This window comes from Caretta caretta, chromosome 10 (assembly GCF_965140235.1).
Source record: "Caretta caretta isolate rCarCar2 chromosome 10, rCarCar1.hap1, whole genome shotgun sequence".
NCBI classification, from domain to species: Eukaryota; Metazoa; Chordata; order Testudines; family Cheloniidae; genus Caretta; species Caretta caretta.
The window spans coordinates 17,521,390-17,534,745 of NC_134215.1; the positions used below are offsets into that span (position 1 = coordinate 17,521,390).

Sequence of the window (13,356 nt, forward strand, 5' to 3'; positions counted from 1 at the left end):
GGCCTGGAGAGGTTACGTTGGCTAGTTTTTACCAAGGCCACAAAGTAGGTCAGTCGCAGAATTAGCAGCATTAATTTTCTTCTGAAGGGGAGTGGGTAATGTTCAGTCATCATGGGGGAAGTTGCCAGGGACAACGTGGCTCAAATAGGAGCACATGGAGGTGGGGAGTGGGAAGGGGAGGCCATCCTTGGGAATTGCCCACGATGTGCTTTACCCTTGGAAGCTTCGGATCTGCATGTTTTGGAAGCCATGTCCCTTTCTCTGCTTGGCTGCATGCCCCATGCCATTTGAGATGAACATATGGCACCACCTCCATGAGCTGAATGTCAACATTTTCTAAATAGGTTTTCCCCTCCAGCTCAGTTGCTTCAGCCCAGACTCAGATCTGGGGTCAATGCTTGAGTGTGTTTGATCTGTGGGGGATTGGTTGGGGCTCATGTCTAGCCATTATGTTAAACATGATTATTTCCATAAATTCTTCATGGCCACATGTGGGATACGGTTTCATATTTCTGACAGGTACTGTCGCATAAATGCAAAGAAAGGAACCTGATGGGGAAATAATAAAAAAAGGAAAATGGGCCAGGCATTTACTCATAATGGTGAGGCTCAATGACACGGTCTGTGCTGTCTTGAATCTGCAGCACTGTAAAGCCCCTGCTGGCATAGGAGACTCAACAATAGTCATCCAATGACCCATTTATAGCTTGCTTCCACCAGTGTGTAGCCTAGACAGGAATTGAGCTAGACTATGCAGCGCTTTTTCCTAGTTACAGAATACGGGTTATGGTTCCATCTACACCACACCGTGCAACAGTGCTGTAGCCAGGTCACAAATCAGCTATACTAGGTGGGTTCCAATTTTGATCACCAGTCTTGGACTGGCATCAGGCAAGATACCACAAAGAGTTTATAAATCCATTAGCTGTTTACTTGTCAAAATGATTCGTGCATTCAGCATCCTCCACTATTAATTTGGAAACAATTATTTCAAATTGCAAACGGGGGTAGGGTGGAAGAGTGCACCTCTAATGCATTCTGTGTTGAACTCACAATGACTTTTGTTTTAGGTGTTGAATTCTTAAAAACACTTTAAACCCACCAAGTGAAGCAGAATAAAACGCGACCTCACAGAGACTGATCCGTTAAATAATAATCCTGCTATTAGCACTCAGGCTGAATTTGACAGCTCTGCCATTATGACAACATGCAATTAATCCCCTGTAGTTGCCAGACACAACAAGGAGGTTGAAAAGTTCCAGTCCATTGTATATTGCAAATGAATTTACAATTAGACTGTCATTATTGATCAAGTAAATAGTTATTATAATCAGAAAAAATTATGGTGCAAAATTAAAGGTGCAAGCTTTTGAGTTCCTGCCTTGTAGACAGGAGAATCCACTGTGTATATTTGTACCAAACAACTTAATTTGCTTTCTGACACCTGAAGTTCTTCCTTTTCATTTACTCAGCTAGACCCTCTCCACAGCGTTCAGAAAAGCATGTTATTGATTAATAATAGTCACAAGATTAATTCAGTGTGGCACAGTAGCACCTAAAAGCCCTAACCGAGGTTGGAGCCTATGGTTCCAGACACTATAGAAACACATAGTAAGACACAGTCTCTGTCCTGAGGACTTTACAGTCCAAGCAGCCAAGACAGACGGAGGATGGCAGAAAGGAAGTATTATTTCCATTTTACATAAGGGAAATGAAGGCACAGGGCGATTAACTGATTCACCCAATGACCCCGGAGATCACAACACCCAAAGCAGGGAGCTGAGCCCAGACACCCCTATGGGACTGGAGTCGCAGGAGCTGCCACTGTGGGGTGAGTGCAGGGAGTGGACTCTGCAATCACCCCAGGACCTCCCACCCCTATCCCCGGGGAAAGAAACCACCCCTGGGGCCGTCCTGTGTGGATTCTGCAATGGGAGAGGCAACTCTTTCTACAGACCAATCAGGAAGGAAGGAACTCAGTGACGGAAGCCTTGGGGGAGATTTGCTTCCTCAGTGTCCACCCTAAAAATTTCACCATCCTGCTGTATGCTCATTGTTAAAAGGGCAATTAGGACTCACCTTTGGGACAAGGACTGTTCCTACCAGACACTAGGCTTAGAGGACTGGTGATACAAACTCGTAGCACAATGGGGCCCTGGTCCTGTGTGGTGATTCTGGGAGCTATCACAATACAAATAATAATACAATCTATGGTACATGCTTGTACTCTAGAGGGAGGCTGTCACCACAGCATCACCAAAACAAGTTGTCAAGTGCCAGGGGACCGCAAGATTTTAATCCTGTTACAGTCATGGGAGTGGATTACTGTGTGCTGCTTCCCCTTTCTTATTTCATTCCGGGTTTTGTTTACTAAATTCAAAGGACTGATAACTTGACACCTGTATGTTGTGTTCATTCCACTGATAAAGACCAAATTAATCCCTTTCAGGAAGGGCCTTAGATTCTGCAGAGATATAAAACAAAAACAAAACAACCCACAGATTTCTTTTTCCTCACCTGTTACAACATGGTAACGGGTTTGCAGAGTCCAGCTATTCTGATGTTGCGGCCTGTTCTTGGGCTGGTTGAAAGTCCTGAATTCCCAGTGATTCCACTGGGAATTAAGGGCACTCCGGCACTAGAATGTTAAAGGTAGCTGCATGGGAGTGTGTGCAAATAGATCATGTAGCTAGTAGATTTCAGCAGCACTTAGCCCGCCATTAAGTTCAATCTTTTTTTTTTTAATTAATGCAACTGAACTAGGTAATCATGACTTTATAATATCCCAGTGGTCTTACTCTTCGGCAGTGCTGTTCTGTTTCTAGGATAGAAAATAAATTAAATGCAAGCCAAGGTGCTGAGTGTATAGGGATCTAGCCGAAGCTTTGACTGATTGCCACCAATTTACCTGAAAATCAAAAACAGTTACAGATATTTAGGAACATAAATGACCCCAAAGCCCAAGGACAATTTATCCAAAGCAATTACACATGTCAGTGAATATTGTTTAAAATGGCCTTTAATAAAGGGCACCTTCCTCCACTTTGTACAGCTAGATAAAAAAAAGGTAAAAACCAAATTGTCTGATGTCTTTTTTCTTCCCCAGTTTTTTTAGTACAGAGCATTTCAACAAAAGTCTTCCTCTAATTGAATTGCAGGCTGTTTCTGGAGACAGACAATTATGCTGAACAATGTAGCATTAGCCAAAGAAAGAAAGAGTGCTCAGATCTCCCCCATTTTGGATTATATCATTAGGTGGCTCAGCTGAAATATATTCCTGTCCCTTCTGCTGGGGATCTTAGGGCAGCTGTTTCCCCATAGGAAGAGAAACAAGTGGTGCAGAGAAGCAGGCTATTCTGGGCTTTGTTCTCTATTGCCCTGCCTCTTGTGCATTCACCTACCCCAATGCACAATAAGCACAAGTGCCACCATTCTGATTGGGCGGCATTTCAAAGCCACTTTGCACTGGTGTAAATGCCTGCATGAGGTGCAGTTGGCTAGAGAATTAGGTCCAGAGGGAGTAAGTCCTGTTCACCGGGGACAGGGATGACAAATGCAGCTTTCCACTTTCCAGTCCAGCTGGAACATTTGCATTGCTTCCGTTTCACCAGCAACTTCTCCACTGGAATCTCTTTCCTAGCTGCAGCACACTAGCCCCTCCACCCCGGCCGAGAAACCTTAGCCCAATGCTGCCGTGTCCCAGCCGCAGCACATGGCCGCTGGTGTTTTCACTACTAATCATGGCACAGGTGAAGCTGAGGATTGACCCCACATTGTGCTTTTGTTCTGTAACACAAAGAACATGAAAGGTTTCAGTAGCCCCAGGTGTAGGGGAGGAGCCGCCTCCTGACACCACAATGACCATCTACCCTGGGTTTCAGAGTAACAGCCGTGTTAGTCTGTATTCGCAAAAAGAAAAGGAGTACTTGTAGCACCTTAGAGACTAACCAATTTATTTGAGCATGAGCTTTCGTGAGCTACAAACTCTGTTCCAACCACATGCCTGGCCCTTGTGCCCAGCCCTCCACTTCCTCCTCCTAATGCCTACTCTCCTATCTCCCCACTGTACCTCATCAACCTCATCCCCTTTCTACCCCACTTTTCAACTACCCTGTTCCCCCCTCCCCCACGAACACACACACACAAAGTCCCGTGGAATGAACAATATATCTGCCACTCCTCATCCTGACCTCTTGGTCATAAGCTGTATCCTTCCCACCCTCCACCCCCTTTGTTTGTTTGTTGCCTTTTTAGACTGTGAGCAATTTGGGGGAGAGACTGTCCCTTCCTGTGTGTTTGTACAGTACCTAGCCTGGGGCTTCTGAGCGCTACAGTTACAAATAGTACATCATCATCATCATAATGTCCACTTCAGCTGACCTGTCTGGGATTCCCATCTCATCAATGAGAGTTAAGGGTGCTCAGCAGCTCACAGGAGGGAGCTTATGTTTTTCTAAATGCATCCTTTTCAAAATGTTGAGGAATCCTAACAGACTGGTGGGATGCTGGGGGAGGAGGGTTCCTTGAAATTATAAACTGCAAAACCCAAACAAAAATCCCAGAGGCATTGCTGACTCCACAGAAACTAACCAAAACAGGAAATACTAACTTTTTATGGGAGTTATGCTGCAGTGAAATGTCATCTCACTGGATCTTCTATTGCCAGAAAAATCCTCCCATCTGCATCTTTCCAATCAAATAGTCTCTCAAAGTGGTATTCATTATTATTTATTACATGTATTAATTTATATAAAATGGTGGTCACTTGAAAAAAACTAATGCCACTTTTTGGTAGCAGAACAAGCTGCTTTATAGCTCAAACTTTGATCCATTAACAATAGACTTGATAAAAATCAAGTAAAGCAGAATCAAAGTAGGTTGAGCGACTCATACACAGTAGGATCTTGTTGCTGACATATGCACAGAAGGAAAGATACAAATTTATCAAAAGACACCATTTCTTGAGCATTTCCCACAGCCATACACTGTGGCACTCAGACAAATGAAACACGGAGGTAGTTTCTTTCCATTTGGTGCTCAACCAGATAAGGTCTGAATGACAAACATTCATTCTAGTGGCGTTATTGATAAATGCTCCCTATCAGTGCATTAAAAAGTAATCCAAGTCAAACTGAACCAATAAACAAGCACAGCTAAAGTTCATCCAAAAATCTTTTAAAGGTGCATTTGTCAGTCAGGATCTGCAAAAGATATCTGGCCACAGCTGACTGGCTAATCAGCTGGCTGCAGTTACAGACACATGCATAATAAAGCAATTCTCATTTAAGCCATTACCATACTGATGTGACCTTTTCTAAAAGTGTGTGTGTGTAAACTATGGCAATCAAAAGCATTAAAGCTCAACAACCACATGTGGGAAGTCTGACCTTTATCTCAGACTAAAGCAGTCTCTTAATAGGTCATGTCATTCTCCAGCTGATGGGCCTGGGGCTCTGTGTTTGAAGGAGTGGGTATAAAGATGACAGCAATATCAGAGGGTAAGGATATGGAGTTCCATTGAGGAAGAAAAGACATGCTTAACATGGGAGAACAACATGCTACATGTGAACAATTTCACCGGTGATCTAGAGAGGGGCGTAAATAGTATATGGATGAAACTTGCAGATTTCACTAAATGAGCAGGTTTCAGAGTAGCAGGTGCGTTAGTCTGTATCTGCAAAAAGAACAGGAGGACTTGTTGCACCTTAGAGACTAACAAATTTATTTGAACATAAGCTTTCGTAAGCTAAACCCAACCTTCATCGGATGCATGCAGTGGAAAATACAGTGGGGAGATTTATATACACAGAGAACATGAAACAATGGGTGTTACCGTACACACTGTAACGAGAGGGATCAGGTAAGGTGAGCTATTAGCAGCAGGACAGAAAAAAAAACCTTTTGTAGTGATAATCAAGGTGGGCCATTTCCAGCAGTTGACAAGAACATGTGAGGAACAATAGGGGGGAAAAATAAACATGGGGAAATAGTTTTACTTTGTGTAATGACACATCCACTCCCAGTCTTTATTCAAGCCTAATTTAATGGTGTCCAGTTTGCAAATTAATTCCAATTCAGCAGTCTCTTGTTGGAGTCTGGTTTTGAAGTTTTTTTGTTGAAGAATTGCCACTTTTAGGTCTGTAATCGAGTGACCAAAGAGATTGAAGTGTTCTCCGACTGGTTTTTGAATGTTATAATTCTTGACATCTGATTTGTGTCCATTTATTCTTTTACGTAGAGACTGTCCAGTTTGACCAATGTACATGGCAGAGGGGCATTGCTGGCACATATCACATTGGTGGATGTGCAGGTGAACGAGCCTCTGATAGTGTGGCTGGTGTGATTAGGCCCTATGATGGTGTCCCCTGAATAGATGAGCAGGAGCTGTAAACAGTGGAGCAGACACAGAAGTCGCATAAGTGAACCTATGGCAGAAAACAGCAGCCCGCTCTGGTAAGATGCAAGCTCATACATTAGGGAAAACAATCGGGAACACAGATGTTCAATTCAGTGTGAGGGAGAAACCCAGGAAGCATTAATGGAAGAGAGGTCTAGTGATAATAGCAAATGAGACGTAAGTTTGCAATGAGGTATAGCAACAAAATGTGTTCCTTGTGGGGGGGAGGAACTGGATGAATGTGCGGGGGCTGTCTGGCCAGGGGAAAGAAAAGGGGTCATTAAATATGCCCTCTTTCTTTCAGTTAAGAGGGATGGGCATTGGGGTAGGGGAAATATCACCTGACCTGGTGTGGACCAGAAGTGGGTCAGGTTGGCCACTCGCACCTGGGGAAGGGAGAGTTTTATACCCCATTCTCACCAGACAGTGCCCTTTCACCTTGGAGCAGCAGCACCCACTCTCCCACACTTGGGGTCAGAGTAGGACCAAGTTTTATGGTCTGCTATGGGCACTGCACTAGTCATATGGCGAGAGGGGGCTGGGAATATTGTTTCCCTCATCACCAGATTGGGAGCGGGGTTGCCTTCCCCACGGCAGGTCAGGAACTTTGTGGGGCAGGTCAGGCGATAAGGTTCAAGATGTCACAACTTAGCAGGTGGCAGGTGTTCAGAGCAAGTCCACTGTCTACAGATGGCCCAGTTCCCTGGAGTTGGACGTGGACTTGGCAGAAAGCATGCCTAAGGAAGCTGCGGTTCCTAACATATGGTACATCAGGGACACAACCGCCTTTTCCCCAGGCTCTCCTTAATCAACATACAGAGGGCAGTGGACCGCAGCAATGGGTGGGGGTCAGAGTTACAGAGTGCAGGACTGATTCAGCTCTCCCCAAATAGGGTTAAACCAGGGGTAGTCAATAGGCGGATTGCAGGCCAAATCAAGACCTCCAGACACTTTTGAACAGACCCAAAAATCTTCTTATTTACTTATTATTGTCATTATTGTTTTTATTATTATTATTATTATTATTTTCTCTGGAGTCTGAACCTTGACTATACCTTGACCAAGAAATTTGGATCTTGACAAAAAAAAATTCTACACCTGTGTTAAATGAAACTCTTTTGATTCAACTGAGCTTTGCCTTGAGATTCTGGGTTTTGTTACACTTCAGTCATATTTTAAAAAATTCACAGACCTAACTATGAAGGTAAATTGCTTCTCTAGACCCCCTTATGCTGAAATGCCTGCAAGAAATCAGCCAGCACAGAATGGCTAGGGGGAGTTGGGGAATTTTAATACTGATTTTTTATTATGAGAGAGAGAGAACGAACTGCATATAATGGATTGTCTCTCCTACCAGCCTACTTTGCTTATCTCCGATTTTAAGATCCTCATAGCAGGGATAGTCTCTACCCATGTGAATCGATTCAATAGGGCTACGTGCTGGTGCAGAAGTCTGCTCACATGCTGTCAATTGCAGAATTTGGGGCCTGTGTTGTGCAGCCTCTAACATGACAGATCCCAGTCCTGATCATTGCCCCACAGCGCATAAATATGTATATATATTATGGTTCTAGTGCAGGAGTGGGCAAACTATGACCCGAGGGCCAGATCCGGTGCATCAGAGCTTTGGATCTGGCACGCATGAGTGCCAACCTGCGCCACTCCCGGAAGCGGCCAGCACTACATCCCTGCAGCCCCTGCGGAAGGGGGGCCGCTGGGGAAGATGGGGCAGAGGGCTCCGTGCGCTGCTATCGCCTGCAGGCACCACCCCCTGCAGCTCCCATTGGCCAGGAATGGGGAACAGTGGCCAATGGGATCTTTGGGGGAGGTACCCGCAGGCAAGGGCAGCTCGCGGAGCCCTCTGCTCCCTCCTACCCCAGGGGCCGCAGAGATACGGTACTGGAGCAGCATGGGGCCAGGGCAGGCAGGGAGCCTGCCCTGGGCCCTGGTGCATGCCACTGCTACCCAGGAGCCGCTCCAGGTAAGTGGTGCCGGGCTGGAGCCTGCACTCCAAACCCCTCCTGCACCCAACCCCCTGCCCTGAGCCCCCTGCTACACCCCGTGCCCCTCCTGCACCCCAACCCCCTGCCTTGAGCCCCCTGCCACACCCCAAACCCCTCCTGCACCCCAATCCCCTTCCCTGAGCCCCCTGCCTCACTCTGCACCCCAACCCCCTGCCCTGAGCCCCTTCATACACCCCCACCCCTCCTCCACCCCAACCCCTTGCCCTGAGCCCCTTCCTGTACACCACACCCCCTCCCACACCCCAACCCCTGCCCCAGCCCTACATTCATGGCTCTACATGCAATTTCCCCACGCAGATGTGGCCCTCGGTCCAAATAGTTTGCCCACCCCTGTTCTAGTGGATAGTTTGATAAGCATTCAGCACCACGGACAGAGACCTATTTGAAAAAATCCTCTGGTTTGAGGAATGTTAGGAAGGGAGCAACCGAACATAACGGGAGACAAGACAAAGCCATGCGGATAGAAGTTTAGACAATTCATCCATTACAATAAGTTAAGGAGGCCCAGTAAAATGCTTTGTGCAACGTTTTCACCACCGCCTTTTTTAATGATGCTGCTGAGGTGCTGGGTTCAAACTTATAAGGTGCGGAGAGCCTCCTGGATGAAACGCCCATTAGGAAAAATCCTTCCCCACTTCTATGTTGAATATAGTCCATGTGACTAAGTTTTTTTTAAAAAGATGTAATTACATTCTGGTCTCACAATGAAGCACATAGATTAAAGCATTTTGGGGTCTTTTTTTAGCCCTTACAATGCATTATAATACATGCTGTGTAGCTTTAAATGTTTCAAGTGATAAAAATGTTAACTCCTGAATGAATGCAGTAAAACTCTTCATTAGCATTTTGCACGTTCTTTATATGGTCATGAGCAGCTAACATGTAAAACTTAAAGCACACATTTATATCTTTGTGAATTTCTGGAAAATAAGCTCATGCAAATTCCTTCTATTTTATATTCAAAAAGCTTCCAGCATAAACCATGCATCCCTTTCTCTACTGTGCTTAATGAATGTCTTAGTTTCCATCATGCATTCCTTGTACACATATGTATGTCCTGCCAGTCATCCCTCCACAATTAGCTAGCTTTATCCGCAACTGCTTATCTCAGTGAAAATTAAATTAATGTCCTAATATTTCTTCTGAAGGGTTATCTGACCAGCTTCTATTTGCCAAAAATTTCAAGAAAACTTTAATGATTCTTTTAAGAAACAGTGAAGGGTTTTCAAGACCTCATTTTGAGAAGTGCTGTGTAGTCAGAAGTCCCATGAGCAACAATCATTCTGTCCTGGCTACAAGATCATTTAGGAAACAGTTACACTGTCATGATGTAAGCTGCTTGGAAACTTATAGGGAAATTTGATGTCAAAATGTTGAACTCCCAAGCTTGGTGCTTGCTCTCTGACTTTCAAAAGTGACAGTATTTTGGGTGCCCAATTTCAGACATCTAAAGGCACTGATATTTAGAGGGTGGGTGTTCAGCTCTTTCCACAACCATTAGGCTCCTTTAAGAAAGGTGTCTCAAAAAATGTAGCTGAATCAATATGGCAGTCTCTAGTTACTTTTACTCATGGGGCTTTGCTCTGAGGCTTTTGGGTAGGATGAGTCGTTGCTCCCCACGCAACTAGCTATTCACTAAGTGCACTGCCTTGACTTTTTAGGGGTACTACCCTTTGAAAGTTACATAGACACTGAAGCCTGTAGTAAGGATCACTGCAAAGAGGTGATCCATGACCACTTTAAAGTAACCACAGTTTCCAGTACAATTTCATTTGCCTTTTAGTTAAAGACTATGGGAAAATTCACCCTGCTACTGTAAATAGATGCAACTGCACTGACGTCAAGGTCAGAACACACTGAAGTTGTGCAAGCATTGAATTTGGTCCCAACTCTCCTAGGCAACCAGTTTTTGCTCGCCCTACAGTTGGTCTTTTATCCTGTGTCTCATACATTTTATAGGGTTTGATTATAGATGAAAGAAGCTGTTTTTTCAATGCTCTAGGAAAACAGGAGCAAACAGATCTGCATACTCTCCGTGAAATGCACATGTTGACATCCAGGTCACTAATTCAGGTCATGTTGCCCTTGGGAACATGAAACACCACATACAGGTTTTTTGTTCCATAATGAAAATGCAGCTCTAGAGCACTTGGGACCACAAACACATAACAAACCAGGCATTTTAAATAATACAAAGGTGATATAGGCTGATGCAGGTGCTAATTATGATGTGATAAAGCACAAAGGAAAATGAAAATCAATCATCAATAGAGCAAATGTCTGTCAACACTGTTTGAGAAATAATGAACTATGTAGCCTTATTGATGAATGGATGCATTGATTACTACTAATTCCTTAGACTGCACTGGTTCAAGATTTGGTCCCCCAAGGACTGCAGCATCAGGAATATTATTAGTATTAAGAAACCCTAGGAACACATGAGAAACAATTCCAGTTTTTTACAAGTTCTTTTATTAACAAATTCATTAACCAAATAAACATCCCACAAATACTAAAAGACAATAGCAGATAAAAAGATAGTGAAAAGTAGGGCTTAAATTCAGCCAGAGCTGTCCAGAGCAGAGCTCCAGTAAATATTTTCAAACCTGCGGGACAGAAACCCCAGGCCTTGGTACCACCCTGGCAGTTACGAAGTTTTTCCTCATGTCCAACCTAAACCGCCCTTGCTACAATTTAAGCCCATTGCTTCTTGTCCTATCCTCAGAGTTTAAGGAGAACAATTTTTCTCCCTCCTCCTTGAAACAATCTTTTATGTACTTGAAAACTGTTATCATGTCTCCCCTCAGTCTTCTCTTCTCTGGACTAAAAATACTCAATTTTTTCAATCTTCCCTTATAGATCATGTTTTCTAGACCTTTTGTCATTTTTGTTGCTCTCCTCTGGACTAGGGCTGTCAATTAATCGCAGTTAACTCATGCAATTAACTAAAAAAAATTAATCGCCAGTCATCACAGTTTTAATCAGATTGTTAAACAATAGAATACCAATTGAAATTCATTCAGTATTTTTGGATGTTTTTCTGCATTTTCAAATATATTGATTTCGATTACAACACAGAATACAAAGTGTACAGTGCTCACTTTATTGTTTTTACAGTACAAATATTTGTAATAAAATAATATAAACAAAAAAATAGTATTTTTAAATTCACCTCATACAAGTACCATAGTGCAATCTCTTTATCGTGAAAGTGCAATTTACAAATGGAGATTTTATTTGTTACTTAACTGTACTCAAAAACAATGTAAAACTTTAGAGCCTACAAGTCCACTTAGTCCTACTTGTTGTTCAGCCAATCACTAAGACAAACAAGGTTGTTTACATTTATGGAAAATAATGCTGCCTACTTCTTATTTAGAATGTCACCAGAAAGTGAGAACAAGCATTCGCATGGCACTTTTGTAGCTGGTATTGCAAGGTATTTAAGTGCCAGATATGCTAAACATTCGTATGCCCCTTCATGCTTTGGCCACCATTCCAGAGGACATGCTTCCATGCTGATGATGCTCGTTAAAGAAATAATGTGTTAATTAAATTTTTGACTGAACTCCTTGGGGGAGAATGGTATGACTTTACCTGCAATCTGCCATATATTTCACATTATAGTAGTCTCGGATGATGACCCAGCACATATTCATTTTAAGAACACTTTCACTGCAGATTTGACAAAACTGAAAGAAGATACCAATGTGAGATTTCTAAAGATAGCTACAGCACTTGACCCAAGGTTTAAGAATCTGAAGTGCCTTCCAAAATCTGAGAGGGATGAGGTGTGGAGCATACTTTCAGAAGTCTTAAAAGAGCAACACTCCGATGTGGAAACTACAGAACCTGAACCACCAAAAAAGAAAATCAACCTTCTGCTGATGGCATCTGACTCAGATGATGAAAGTGAACATGCATTGGTACGAACTGCTTTGGATCATTATCAAGCAGAACCTGTCATCAGCATGGACGCATGTCCTCTGAAATGGTGGTTGAAGCATTAAGGGACATACAAATCTTAGCGCATCTGCACGTATATATCTTACGATGTCGGCTACAACAGTGCCATGTGAATGCCTATTCTCACTTTCAGGTAACATCGTAAACAAGAAGTGAGCAGTATTATCTCCTGCAAATATAAACAAACTTGTTTGTCTGAGCGATTGGCTGAACAAGAAGTAGGAAGAGTGGACTCGTAGGCTCTAAAGTTCTACATTGTTTTATTTTTGAATGCCGTTATTTTTGTACCTAATTCTACATTTGTAAGTTCAACTTCAATGATAAAGAGATTGCACTACAGTACTTGTATTAGGTGAATTGAAAAATACTATTTCTTTTGTTTTTTACAGGGCAAATATTTGTAATCAAAAATAAATAACTAAGTGAGCACTGTATACTTTATATTCTGTGCTGTAATTGAAATTATTATATTTCAAAATGTAGAAAACATCAAAAAATATTTAAATAAATGGTATTCTATTATTGTTTAACAGTGCAATTAATCGCAATTAATTTTTTTAATTGCTTGACAGCCTTACTGTGGACTTTCTTGAATTTGTCCATATCTTTCCTGAAATGTGTCCAGAACTGGACACAATACTCCAGTTGAGGCCTAATCAGTATGAAGTAGAGCAGAAGAATTACTTCTTGTGTCTTGCTTACAGTGCTCCTGCTAATACATGCCAGAATGATGCTTGCTTTTTTTGCAACAGTGTTACACTGTTGACTCATATTTAGCTTGTGATCCACTATAATCTCCGGTTTCAGAGTAGCAGCCGTGTTAGTCTGTATTCGCAAAAAGAAAAGGAGTACTTGTGGCACCTTAGAGACTAACCAATTTATTTGAGCATAAGCTTTCGTGAGCTACAGCTCACTTCATCGGATGCATACCGTGGAAAATATCTCCCCACTGTATTTTCCACTGAATGC

At 42.9% G+C, this 13,356-nt stretch overlaps 1 protein-coding gene across 1 annotated transcript in view; it reads right to left on the reverse strand.

Annotated features, from left to right (window-relative positions):
• IQCK (IQ motif containing K) overlaps positions 1–13,356 on the reverse strand; it is a 214,045-nt gene that overhangs the window by 6,955 nt on the left and 193,734 nt on the right. The gene's annotated exons all lie outside the window — the stretch shown is intronic.